This window comes from Mirounga leonina, unplaced genomic scaffold (genome assembly GCF_011800145.1).
Source record: "Mirounga leonina isolate KUSES-001 unplaced genomic scaffold, KU_Mleo_1.0 Mir_127, whole genome shotgun sequence".
Lineage (NCBI taxonomy): Eukaryota > Metazoa > Chordata > Mammalia > Carnivora > Phocidae > Mirounga > Mirounga leonina.
The window spans coordinates 7,659,316-7,671,641 of NW_023270316.1; the positions used below are offsets into that span (position 1 = coordinate 7,659,316).

The following is a 12,326-nucleotide window of genomic DNA, read 5'->3' on the forward strand; positions in this document are numbered from 1 at the left end:
CATTTCCCGTATATTGAACTACTTACTCATCATTTCCTCTTGACCCCATTCTGATCTTAACTCAAATAAATAAATGAATAAGTTCATGGAAAAGGAATCTTAAATAGCTAATAGGAAAGATTCTCAACTTTCATAGTAATTAGGAAGGTATAAATTAAATCATTGATTATATACAGTATCACAACCTCTATAGTAATTAAAAAAAAAAAAAAAAGCTAGCAAGCAAACTGGCATGGCATGTAAGATGGTGATGATGTGAAGAAAAGGAAGTCCAATGCGGCCCTTTATTCTTAACACTTGGGACAGCAATCAGGTGACAGTCACCTGCTAAGCTGGAAATGCATATACCCTATATCACATGAGACTTTCTTCATCTCTCTAAAGAAATGTTCCAGCAAGAAGCTTATCTTGAGTGGCTACCTACACTTTGTGTCTAAAAATTGCATGTCTTTTCTTTTAATTAACCTGATATAATTGATACACAAAAAACACTTATTTAATATATATGATTTGATGGGTTTGGATATATGCAAACACATGTGAAAACATCCCTGCAGTCAAGGTTATAAACATATCCGTCCCCTCCAGAAGTTCCCTGCTGCCCCCTCCCCCTTTTCTGTGGTAAAAACACTCAACGTGAGATCTACCCTCTTATTTAACCAAGTGCACAGTATTGTTAAACAGAGTCACTCTGTTGTTCAGCAGAACTCTAGAACTTACTCAACTTGTATGTGTCCCTAAAGTGACAAGTAGGCTCACCACAGAATCATCTGCATAGTAAAATATGGAAACAATCTAATTTTATATTTATAATGGAATGGTTAAATGTTGATATAGTTATGCAATGAAATACAGAACAACTTGAGTAACTCTAAGAATGTAATGATAAGTGGAAAAAACAAGTTGAAAAATATGCACGTTAATGCTCTATGGAATTAGCCTGGAAAAGAATGCACCATACTTAACATAATGTGACTTTTGTAATGAAAGAGAGAAATAGGTCCAGGTAGACAACGAATAGAACTCCAATTATATCTGTAACATTTATTTCATTAAGGAAGCTTTGAAGGAAAAAAAACTTGCTTTAGAAAGCATTTTAAAATAGGGGCACCTGGGTGGCTCAGTTGGTTAAGCGTCTGACTTCAGCTGAGGTCACGATCCCAGGGTCCCAGGATCCAGCCCCCGCATTGGCCTCTCTGCTCAGCAGGGAGCTTGCTTCTCCTTCTCCCTCTGCCCCTCCCCCTGACTCTCTCTCTCTGTCTCAAATAAATAAAATCTTTAAAAAACTAAATTCACTTTAAAATCTGTGTAAGTAGAAAGAAACCAATATTTACCAATAGCTAACTATGTGCCAGTTTTCTGATTCAGGTTTGAATCCTGTGCCATTCACTAGGTGTATTGCTATGAACAAGTTAGGTAGCTTTCCTAAGATTTGGTCTGTTTCTCTGTAAAATAAGAAGAGTGGTAGTACTCTCCTCTTAGCATCGTTGTGATAACCTAATTGCATGATTCATTTATGAAGTGTTTTACAGAGTACCTGGCATTAACCGTTGTTCCATGAATGTGAGTTATTCTCCCCTGGCTAAGAACCCAGGCAGTCTATCTCCATGGTCTCAGCATGCTGGTTTAAGGAGAAAACCACACGGAAAAAATTATAATTAGGATGCACCTTTTTTTTTTTTTTCATCTTGAAAATATACCCACTGCTGACGAGGTCATCAGCGGGAGGATCCGTAGTCTATTCTTGATTAATTAGCACAAGGTTTTAAGCATGAGTCAAGCGTGGTGAGTTGTTTGCCATCAACTGACACATAATATCATGTTCAGAAATCTAAGCGAGTTAAAATAGAACATTTAACCAGTGTTCTTGCAATATCTGAAGGAAACATTAAAATATTATTTCAAAACTATCTGCTAATGCAGTTATATCGTTGCATCATCTAAATTACACTGAAGATGAATTATCAAACTGAAAATAAAAACTTCAGTCAGCTGTCAACTTCAGCTTGAGGATTATATATTTACCAGATGAGGGACTTGTAAGCTAAAGGCTCTATAAATATGGAATATAAAATTTGCTGAATTTGAGTCTGTTTCCCAAATTTATACTTCTTTTTTTTTTCTGCACATTTGAATATACAGCAGAATTGAAGGTTAAGGAAGAGATAGGGAAGATTTTTGCAAGAATCATTTAAACTAGAAAGACCGTTCTCTGCCTGACCTAGTTACCAGATTTCTGCTGAGGTGGCGTTCCTAGGAGCGCTCGCCCTTGCGAACACATGCTTTTGTATTTATTCCCCAGGTTTTTCTCATTTCAACTTTTACATGGTTTCCTTCTATAATTCCTTAGGGGCCACCTGGCCTCCTTTTCAGACTAAATGCTTGGGCTGCTACTGAAGGCGAACTAGTAGCCACCTATGCTCAGAGATGCCCTCCTCAGCCTTTATTTTTTTTTTTAAGATTTTATTTATTTATTTGAGAGAGAGAAAGAGCACAAGAGGGGGGAGCGGGAGAGGGAGAAGCAGACTCCCTGCCGAGCAGGGAGCCCGATGCAGGACTCGATCTCGGGACTCCAGGATCATGACCTGAGCCGAAAGCAGTCGCTTAACCAACTGAGCCACTCAGGCGCCCCCCTCCTCAGCCTTTATAAAATGGCTGCAGGGCCCACGGAGCAGTAAGACACAGCCCCTCACGGATGCAGGCTTCTTGCTCTCTCTACTACCACTGTCTGATTGAGTGAAAATGCTCTAACCTCTTCCCCATCTTTCTTTTTGATGAAACCCAAGAGGTGTAGCAACAAAATTTCAGACACAACTCATTTTGGTGTTAGAGTGAAATCCATTTAGACTGGTTTTCTCATCTCTATTTGGACCCCTACATCAAAAAGAAATAAACACAAACAGGAGCTCGTTGAATGTCTGGCATTTATACCTAATACTGAGTACTGTGCAATAACCTATGAAGATTTTTTCACAACCCCTCCCTAGATGTAGTATTTTAACTTTTCAATTTGGCACCAACTAATTTAATTTGGAGCATTCTAATTGTGGGTTATCATTTTAAGGCATAAAAAAAAGTGATGCATACAGCAAAGAGGCTGCTTTCATCTCCTAATACATGTAAAGAAAATAGCATGCGTAACAGAATGTTTCATGACCACTTCAAGAAAACAAAAAACAAAACAAACGAACAACAAAAAAAAAAACACAACTGCAGAAGGCAGCTCCACTATTGCAGAAAGTTATTTTGTGATTCTTCCATGAAGAGTCATTGAAATGGAGAAAGGCAGGAGCACTATAATCAGAAATCATAGTTGATCAATAGAAAAGTGAATTGTTCCATTCTAGAATGATTTGAAATCCTGTATGATATTGGGTTGGATAGGAATTGGGATAAAATTATGTAAGGACATATATGGGCCGATTTTGATTAAATTCTGTTTTGAAGTAAAGCTTATAAAAAAAGATACTCCCTTTCGATCACTTATCTTGTTAAATTTTCAAGTTTGCAATTTCGCATTTTAGCACTGATGACCATTACTACTTTTCGGTTGGATATGGCTTACTGAAAATACAAGAGTTAATTTAAAATGTTTATTATATGTTTGGGGTATTCTGATAAACTAAATTTAACACAGTGGACTGAAACTATACATGTTTACATTTAAAAAAGGTATTTTAGTGTGTAGTAACACAACAATGTAGAAGGAAACATAGCTGAGGGTTTCATTGTTCTTATATAAACCTAGCATTCACACTCTCTATATGTAAAATTTATAGCATCACCTAATTACTACAGTCAATCACAATTACTCCATCAATATTTATTATACATCTTCTATGGACTACATTCTGGGCACTGGGGATGTAGTAGTGAAAAAAAACAAGCAAAAGTCCTGCCCTCACACAGAGCTCCTTTATAAAAAAGCACAGACAATAAACGTGTGTGTGTGTGTGGGGGGTGTACACAAGGGTTTCATATGTTAATAATAATACTAAAGAATAAACAAATCAGAGAAGGAAGGGGCATGGACTGTCAGAGTTGTGAGTTACAGTCTTAGATAGGTTGCCCAAGAATGGCGTCGTTGGGAAGATGACTTCTGAATAAAAATCCACAGAATATGAGGGTGCTCGCCATTTTGACACACCTGGTTTCCAAGAGAAGTAAACCTGGTGATTCTCACATTGGAGGCTCACCAGAGAGGCCAGTGTATGGTGGCCAATGAGGATAATAGAGGAAAGAGGAATGGGAAAGGGTAAGAGGCACCCAATCATGCAGGCTTTGCAGGCACAAGATTTTTCATTTTACTCTCGGTGAATTGGGAAGGCATTAAGACATTTGAGCACGGGAATGACATTTTAATTGAATCCCTCTGGCTGATTTTTTGAGAAGAGATTGCAGGGGCAATAGCAGAAGCCAGGAGCCTGGATTGGAGGCTGTTGAAGTATTGTAGCGTTTTGGTGATAAGTGATGGTGAGATAAGATGGCAGAACATGCTGGAATTCTACGTATTTAGCTGCCAGAATTAACTGACAAGTTGGAATAAAAGCCTGGGGATAATAAAATGGAGAAGTCAGGGCTGACATCAATGCCTTTAAGAGTGTGGGTGCATATAACTAAGAAGAGGAGAATATGGGAGGAGCAGACCAGTGGAAACTCAGGGACTCCCTAGTGGACAAGGATATGCCAATCTGGAGTTCAGGGGAAAGATCTGGGTAGGCTATATCAGTTGGGGAATCATCAGCATGTAGATAGCATGCCTATTACTGACATGAATGACATAAGCAAGGGAGTGGAGATACATGGGAAAGAGGAGATTCTCCAGGACCGAGCACCGGGCAATGCCACATTAAAAGGACAGGAGATAAGGAAGAACAAGCACAACAAAAGAGAAGAAATAGGAAGAAAAACAGAAGTAATGCCAGGTGAGTATGGCATCCTGAAAGCCACATGAAGGAACTGTTTCGAGGAGACAAATGTCAAATGCCTTTGACAGACCCTATAGAGTGCGAAGATTAAGAAATGATCTTTGGTGAACCTGAAATAGGCAGTTTCAGCACAGAGGGCAACACTTTGTTTAGAGAGCATCCCTAGAAGGACAGGAAGGCAGGGAAGGAATATGGACAGCATTTTCTGGGAGTTCTGTTATAAAGACAAGGAGAGTAACAAGGAGGTACCTGGAGGAAAAGGGTGAGGGTACAGATGGAATTCTAAGGTGGGTGAAGTAACAGCATGAGTGTTTGCCAATGAGAAAGATACCCTTGAGAGGCCATAAGAAGGTGCTGAACCAGGAGAGTGAGGGAGGACTGGCCTGAGCAGTTCTAGGGGCGATTCGGGGAGCAAGTGGCTTCCCAACATAAGTGGAGGGTGATGGCCTAAGGGCACGTTCTATTACTCATCACAGTCAATTAGGACAAGGGCTCATCTGACCACCTTAAATTCCTCCACACCCCAACCACCTAAGCATCCCCTCTTCCCTTATTCTGTTTTATTTCCCCATGTGTAGTCTTTACTAAGTTAAACTTCAGTTAAAAGCACATCACTCAGGGGCACCTTGGTGGCTCAGTCAGTTAAGCCTCTGACCTTTGATTTCAGCTCAGGTCAAGATCTCAGGGTCCGGGATTGAGGCCCCAGTTGGGCTCCGCACTCAGCGGGGAGTCTGCTTGAGGACTCTTTCTCTCCTTCTCCCTCTGGCCCTCCCCCCACTCCCTCTCTCTCTCTCTTTCAAACAAATAAATAAATCTTAAAAAAAAAAACAAAACAGGCCACTCAATAAATAATGGCTCAAACATAAATGTATTTCGCTTCTACACATTAGTCCAAAATGGATGTTCCTCCTGGTCCCTGGATGGCTGTTCTTTTCATGGGGACACAGAATTAGAGGCTCATTTCATTTGCAGTTCACCTTATGTACTGTCATGGCTACACGCAGCATGGATGAGGTGAGAAGAGAGTAGAGAACCACTGTGTAAGGCTCGAGAAGAAGTGGCCACACGTAACTTCTGCTTACCTGGCATTGGTGAGAAATAATCACTAAAAGGGACCACATCTCAGGTACATTTGAAAGAAAAAGAACACGTTTTGGTGGAAGCCTGCTTACCATGACCTGACATATTATGAACATATATGATTATTTTCACTCTGCAATGACTAGTAAGCTTCATGAAGGAGTTTTGTTTACTGTTATATTCCTATTGCCTTGATGAAGGCCAGGCATGTAACTAGCCACTTAATAAGCATTTCGTAAATGAATCAGTTTGAAGCAGATACACTTATTTGGCCTAAAAAATAGTTGCCCTTGAGCCAGAAAAGGAAGCTATCTCAGCATTCAGGATAAAGTATCCATCTGCCAATTTTAGTAGCTTTGGGTTAATAAGCTTCAACTTCATAATACGTTTTCCACTATTTCCCATAACACGTGACAAAAATAGAGTTTAAAAATATATGTTTTGACTGTTATGATGGATGAATGCAATGTAAAAAAAATTCATTTGATGTGGTTCAATGTGCTTGAAGTATTTTCTTGCCTTTTGATATTTTTTACAATGTAAATATTACTAAATTTATATATGCCCTTTTGACATCTAATTGTGAGTAAAATTAAGTCAACACTTTCTATCCAGGAGAAAGGAAGCACATTTTTATCACAGTCTTTTAAATTTTTCAACTTGGGTTAATTGATTTGACTATTCCCTAGTAGTGTTAGCACAGGAAGAATTACCCAAGAATTATAATTTTAAAATTCACAGTTACACTTAGGACCTTCAAAAGTCATCAAAATTAGTTAACAATTTGGATACGTTCAACTGAGTAAGTAGAAGTTATCTAAATTACAATATTGCATGTCACAATATGAATTCTGGGAAATTTATGTAGATTTGTTTTCAAACATGTCTATACGTAATAACTGGTGTCTTATTAAATTGTATGACCTCTAGATATACCATCATAGGCTTATTCAGATTTTCCGAAGTTTGGGCCCTAAATGATGCAGAACTGATTATAACAATCTGCTCTGGGATGCTAATGTTGAGTGACATCCAGAAGCCCCAGCTGGTATGCAAGAGCGGTGGTTATAACTCGAAGGCGTGGGACTTGAGAAGCACATGCCAGCTTGCTCTAGAGCCACTCAGCCTGCCTCTCCACTTCCGAGTGGAATTCATAGTGTTGACATTTGATTTGAACGGTGTGGAAGTCCCGAATGCTTCTCTGGTAAGTACTCAGGCAAATGATGCTCTGCTGTGCTGGTTTTGGAGTTCAGTTACTTTCTACCAGGTCTTTTGGTTAAAGATCTAGTCCTCAACGTTCTCTCTAATGCCAAAAAGTGGCTATAGTGAAATCCTAAAATTTCCTCAGGCAAAGAGACGGATCTTGAGCTTGAATTTTTGTCAGTGAGTCTACTGGATTTCCAGATTAGCCTAGCGCTGACAGAACCTCTCTCTCTCTCTCTGTGAGTCTAACTAAGCAGTCAATCTTTGTGAGTGTTCTGAGTGAGATGAGGCAGGAAAGTGTGGCCAAGACAGTTTTCTCTCAGAATAACCTCACATGCCCTGGGAAACCATTTTGCATAACCTGCTCTGAAAACTGCTCTGGCCCATCTGAACTGTAAACTATCACAATTAGCGAAAGCAGAAACCCTAACTATTGCCAAACCTGCTAGTTTTCTGGATAGCTAACAAGACATTCCAAGCTACTTGTCCCACCTTCACTTTACAGTCTTTGTTACAACTTAATTGGTTTATACATATATTAAGTTGGGCCAAATCAGGAAATAGGAAAACATGAAAAAACAATACAATTGTTTGGGTAGTAGATCTATGTCCATTGATGCTATTTAACATTGTTAATGTTATTGAATCTTAATTAGGTGCTTATAAAGCAACAGACAATATGTAGAGTACACAACCCATATTTTCTATTTTTTCTATTTTTCTATTTATTTATTTATTTATCTTAATTCATTTATTTAAAAAAATTTTAGAGAGAGAAGAATCAGGGGAAGGTCAGAGGGGAGAGGGAGAGAGAGAATCTCAAGCAGACTCTGCGTGGAGCCTGACATGGGGCTCGATCCCAGGGCCCTGAGATCGTGACCTGAGTAGAAATTAAGAGTCAGATGCTTAATCAAATAAGCCACACAAGTGCCCCCATATTTTCTATTTTAATTCTCACAAAAAATACCTATCAGGTCTTCTACAATCATACCTGTAAGGTGTTATCATGAAGAATTCATGATGGAAGGAAGTGAGGTTCAGCATGGTTAGATAACTTAGCAAGAAGTGTTTCACAGCTAACATATGATGAGATATAAACTCAGGGCCCCTGGCTCCAGACTTCTCACCTCTACATTGGATTTCTTCCATTTAAAGTGTCTTATTTTCTACTCATTGATCACACCAGTCTCTTGAATTGAAACCTGTCCCATTTTCATCTATTGGATTCCTCTTTATGTTTCAAAGTCCAATTAAAATATATAGACTGATAACTTTTGTGGCAGAGACTGACTACATTTTTATCAGTCTGTGAAAATATTTTTCCTAATTTTTCACCAACATATGGAATATTTATGTTCTCCCTTTCTCAGTTCCTCAGTTCACCATTAAACTACATTACTAAGCTTCCTTGAATCTTGCTAGGACTGTTGGCTCAGTCCTCCCCAAGGTAAAGCAGTGGAAGTGACAGCTGCAGCTGTATTAGCACAACCTTAGAAACTTTGTTTGCTAGGCCTTTCCCACTCTCTCCTTCATTTCCCAGCTGGAGCATAGATTCCAGTGAAGGGTATCAAGACCCTAGAAAATGATTGTGTCCTCAATTCCCCATGTCCTGACTACAAACGCCTGCACCAGATTTTTCACGAGTTTGTAGTACATATTTATTGTCTTAAGCCCTTCAGATTTATTTGTCACAGCGCTGGTTTTATAGACCCTGCCTAATGCACCATTTAACCTGTGTTAATCGTTTTCAGTTTACAATGTACTTTCACAGACAATACCATCTTTTAATATTATAACAGTCACCTGACTTGAGTATTTGTTTCTGTAATGGGCTGAACTGCGTCCTTCAAATACATATATTGATGCCCTAATCCTCAGTAAATCAGAATGTGACCACATAGGCTCTTCAGAGAGGTAATGAAGTTGAAGTGAGGTCACTGAGGGGAAGGGAGGGCTCTAATCCAATATGACTAGTGTCCTTAGAAGAAGAGGAAATTTGGACATAGACACACACAAAGGAAAGACCTTATGAAGGCACAGGGAGGAGAAGATGGCCATTTCCAAGGCAAGGAGAGAAGTCTCAGAAAAAACCAACCCTACTGATACCTTGATCTTGAAATTTTAGTCAGCAGATCTGCCAGAAAATAAATTTCTATGCTGAAGCCATCTAGTCAGTGGCACTGTGTTATGGCAGCCCTAGCGGACTAACACAGCTGCTCTCCAAATAAATAGATAAATCTTAGGGGGAAAAAACGAGAAATCTGTCAATGAGAAAATGATAATAAGTAGCAGGATCGGGAACCAAACAGAGTTCTTGAGAAGAACAGGTAAACCCTTTCTATTCTTCCCAACTTTTACCCAGGACATCCTAGCTTGATAAATTCATCTGAATTCCTGTAATGTTTATTATTTCTGCCATTAATTTGGAATGTTTCTGTTACCCTATTTATTTTTGTCTTATTTCCTCACTATATTTTAAGCTCATGATAGAGAAAGACTGAATCTCTAAGTTGTTATATTCCTTATAGAATCTGGAGCAGTGCCTTAAAGAAGGGTTCAGTAAATATTATATTGAAAATATATAGCATTTGGGGTTAAAAACTTATATTGAGGGAATCAAAACCAGTGTTAAAAGTTATTCAGGTCACAGTAAAAGTACGTGGGTAACATGGTTGGGCAACCTATAAAGATGCTTTTAGTTTGTTAACCAAAAAACATCAAACATACATCTCTTTGAATTTTTTAATATGTGATTTCTTTATATATATGTGTATATATATATATATAAATTCTTTGTCTCAACAATCATTTTCCTGCAAAAGGACTTTAAGGTGCATGAATAGATGAAATCTACACTATACTTTACAAAAATATATCTTTTTTAATAACCCAGGAATTGACGTGATTCTAGATATTAGCTTAGCCACATATATAAACAAACTTTACACTTACCCTTTTGCTTCTTTGTGTAGTTACAAAAAGCTCTGTTCAAATATTTATTTGACTGCTTACCTTGATTCATTTGTGCATCCTATTTGCCTGATAATATCCCACTATAAAGGTCTTAGGCTTAGTTCCTTAAATTATGATTGTCATGGTAACAACCAGAGCATGGTACCAGTACCACGGGTACTTTCCTTTAAAAAAAAACAGCAAAATTAGGATATAAAATAACATTGTACCCAAACAAATTAATAAAAAATAATAAATTTGTAAAGCCTAACTTTCCTGCTTGACACTTTCGAAACATTGTTAGCTTGCAAGACAGAAACAAAATATTAAATAAAAATATATGCATGCTGAAATAAATTAGATTTCAAAAGCATCATTTTTAATAAAGGCTTTTAACTGCCTCAGTCTGGAAATAGTCTGCAATCTGGTTGATAAATATGCAGCAAATGACAAATTAATATGTGTTGGCCCTCATCAACATCGGAGACAAATGTTATTATAATGTTTTGGACTGTGCTCAGTTTTGTCTGTCTGGGGAAAGGCTGTACCAGTTGCAGAGAATCTGCAATTCAGAGGGATAAAGCTGCCCTCTATGTGAAACAAATGCGTGCTGCACCACACAATAAAATGTGAAAGTTACAAGATTTAGAGGGAAACAAATTGTATGAGTCTGCCAAATCCGTGAAAACTCTTAAATGTATATGGAAAAGGACGATGTGACTCAGGTCCCACAAGGACTTCTAGAACCTCTGTGGAACCAGCATCCATCTCCCTAACAGATTTTATATTTCCAGAAGTTAAGTACTCAACTTAATTCCTATTGTGTCAAATTGACCATTTATAAGATTTTAAAAATGTAATAAAACAACATTAACAAAATCAGGAAATACAGAGTAATTTTAGATAGAATTATTTGAAACACTCCTGTTCAGTTACATAAATACACAATAATAAGCTAAACTTTTTCCTCATACTCAGAATATTTCCATAAAACAAATGTGTTAATGAGTTTCCTAAGACCCACCCCAAGGTGAAAGAAAACATTTCAATTGTGACAGATTGTATAACCTTGAGTCTACAAATGTAGACAAGTCTCAGTTGCTAATAAGTTACTTATGGATTTTATTGTTTATATTTTTAATTATTTATCCTGTATTTAAATCATCAACAACTGATTACTAGGACTCTATATGAAAGACACCATATCATATTAGTTAATGACTGTGAAGTTATAAATAATGGTACTTTAGTCCCAGATCTGCCTGTTATTTATTTTCTTGGGCAAAAGTAGAGCAATTAATAGCTTTAACTAATAGACCTCTTCCAAAGAGTAAATAAAATATAAATGTAAAACATTTATCTCATTAACAGGCAAGTAGTAAGTGATTAATAGATATTGTATCTTCTTATTATTAAGATTGCTATGGTGTGATTTTCTTCCTCTGAGTCTGGAGAACATCACAATGACAGTCCTCTTTTCCACTACCATGGTCTTGCTTGCCCTCTACCCCAGCATGTCAAAGCAATAGCGGTCAGCATATTGTGCCACAATTATTAAATTGTGTTTGACCCCTACCATATTCAATTCTGATTTCCACCTAGTATGGGATAACTACTACATTTGGCTCCAGGTCTACCGTCTCCTCTTCTGCTTAAAAATTGCTTTGGGAGTTTGGGAATTGCGTTTGTTCAGTCTTAGAGAAAGCCTAAAGCTAGTAATATTCTACAAGTGCATTGCTGTGTGTAAATACCATTACAACAAATATTAAAACACTCTCTATATAACAAAGATTTCTAAATTCTTGCCAATGGCACTTTTGGTATGAGCTGTAGTCAATACAACTAACTTCCAGTACATAGAAATATTTGGGGGAATTTTGGGAAGTATTTGATCATTACATAAGGATATGACTTGCAGTTCCTTTCAAAATTGAGCAGCCGACCATTTTTCTTGAGCATTTACTTTGTGTTTCTGTATAAAACATACATCACATAAAATGTATCTTATAGAACAAGAGAGAGAATTCTAGTGCCCATGATGATTTCAACTGGTATAGCTAAGCCACAGATTAAAGTTAAGACAGTTCAACTTTTCTATACTCTGAGAAGATTCATTAGTGCTGATATATGTCCCAGAGCACAGAGCAGAAAAACCTAAAAAGA

At 37.7% G+C, this 12,326-nt stretch overlaps 1 pseudogene; it reads left to right on the top strand.

The window, feature by feature from the left end:
• The first annotated feature begins 4,756 nt into the window (after positions 1 to 4,756).
• LOC118009633 overlaps positions 4,757 to 12,326 on the top strand; it is a 58,371-nt pseudogene continuing 50,801 nt past the window's right edge.